We start from the raw sequence: 1,836 nt of genomic DNA, 5'->3' as shown, positions 1-1,836 counted from the left end.
TCATCAGCATAGAGGGATAATTTTACCTCCTCGTTGCCTATTTGGATACCTTTTATTCCCTTCTCTTGTCTTATTGCTATTGCTAAGACTTCCAGAACAATATTGAATAAAAGAGGTGATAGTGGGCATCCTTGCCTAGGCCTCCAAGACTTTTAAGACCCAGGAGACCATCACCAGTTCAGAGAAGGCAAAGGAGTGGTTCCTCATGTCAGCAAAGGATCCTTCTGCAGTCACGAAGCACTTTGTTGCCCTGTCTACCAACATAACCAAAGTAAAAGAGTGTGGAATTAACCTTCAAAATATGTTTGAGTTCTGGGATTGGGTAGGAGGATGGTACTCGCTGTGGCCAGCCATTGGACTCTCCATTGCCCTGCACATAGGCTTTGACACCTTTGAGCAGCTGCTGCCCGGGACACACTGGATGGACCAGCACTTCTGCACTTCACCTCTGGAGAAGAATTCCCCTGTCCTGCTGGCTCTGCTGGGGATCTGGTACATCAACTGCTATGGCTGTAAGATTCAGGCTATGCTGCCATATGACCAATACCTCTACCTCTTTGCTGCCTACTTCCAGCAGGGTGACATGGAATCAAATGAGAAGTATATTGCGAAGTCTGGTGTCCGTGTGGACCACCAGATGGGCCCCATCTTGTGGGGGGAGCCAGGGACCAATGACCAGCATGCCTTCTACCAGCTTATCCACCAAGGCATCAGGATGATACCTTGTGACTTCCTTATCCCGGTCCAGACCCAGCACCCTATACAGAATGCGTTGTATCACAAGATTCTTCTGGCCAACTTCTTAGCCCAGACTGAGGCCCTGATTAAGGGGACGACAAAAGAATAGGCCCGGAAAGAGCTCCAGGCGACAGGAAAGTGTCCAGAGGAATTGGAAAAGCTGCTGCCACACAAGGTCTTTGAAGGCAATCGTCCAACCAATTCCACTGTGTTTACCAAGTTTACCCCTTGGAGCCTTGATTCCATGTATGAGCATAAGATCTTCATTGGGGGAATCATCTGGGACATTAACAGCTTCGACCAGTGGGGAGTGGAGCTAGGCAAGCAGCTGGCTAAGAAAACGGAACCTGAACTTGAGGGCACCAACCCAGGGACCTCTCATTCTTCCACTAATGGGCTGATCAACTTCATCAAACATCAACAGAAAGCGTGAGCCCAGAAGCTAATAAACTCATGCTCAGCACCAAACCCCCATCGTGACTGGTCCTTCTTGTCCTTACTGCCACAGTCTGCACTGCATGGTCCCACTCCACCCTACCTAGAGCACCTTTGGATTGTGGACTTGGACCAAAAGTCCCTCGGGGGAAGCTGTTCTGGAGTCGCCATACCCTGTCTCTCAGTGTCCACCAGCCCCTCTGTGTTGCTGGTTTACTGTAATGTTTCAATGCGACTGGTTTTCAGACTCATGTTCACACTGTTCACATCCCAGGTAGAAAAATAAAAGTACCACAAAGGAAAAAAAGAAAGTATAAACAGACATTCTTCTGGTATCCTTTACTTTCAGCTATGACCCACATTAGCAATGATATTCCTGGTGCCATGGCCTCTTCTAAATCTTGCTTGAACTTCTGGAAGTTCCCTATCAATGTGTTGTTCTAGCCATTTTTGAATGATCTTCAGCAGTATTTTGCTTGTATGTGTTATTAATGATATTGTTTTATTTTTTCCACATTTTATTGGCTCACCTTTTTGGGGAGTGGGAACAAATATGGACCTCTTCCAATCCATTGGCCAGACAATAATCCTCCAAATTTTCTGGTATAGACTGGTGCGAGCATCCAAGTTTGCATCTGTTAATTGAAAAAAGTCAGTTGAAAA

General features: G+C 46.6%; 1 pseudogene; it reads left to right on the top strand.

The window, feature by feature from the left end:
• The window catches only part of LOC102873154, a 4,080-nt pseudogene extending 2,909 nt beyond the window's left edge, over positions 1-1,171 (top strand).
• The last annotated feature ends 665 nt before the right edge of the window (positions 1,172-1,836 follow it).

Source organism: Elephantulus edwardii, unplaced genomic scaffold (genome assembly GCF_000299155.1).
Source record: "Elephantulus edwardii isolate Elephantulus edwardi_28Jun2011 unplaced genomic scaffold, EleEdw1.0 scaffold00164, whole genome shotgun sequence".
Taxonomy (NCBI): domain Eukaryota; kingdom Metazoa; phylum Chordata; class Mammalia; order Macroscelidea; family Macroscelididae; genus Elephantulus; species Elephantulus edwardii.
This window is presented reverse-complemented; position numbering and strand designations above follow the sequence as displayed.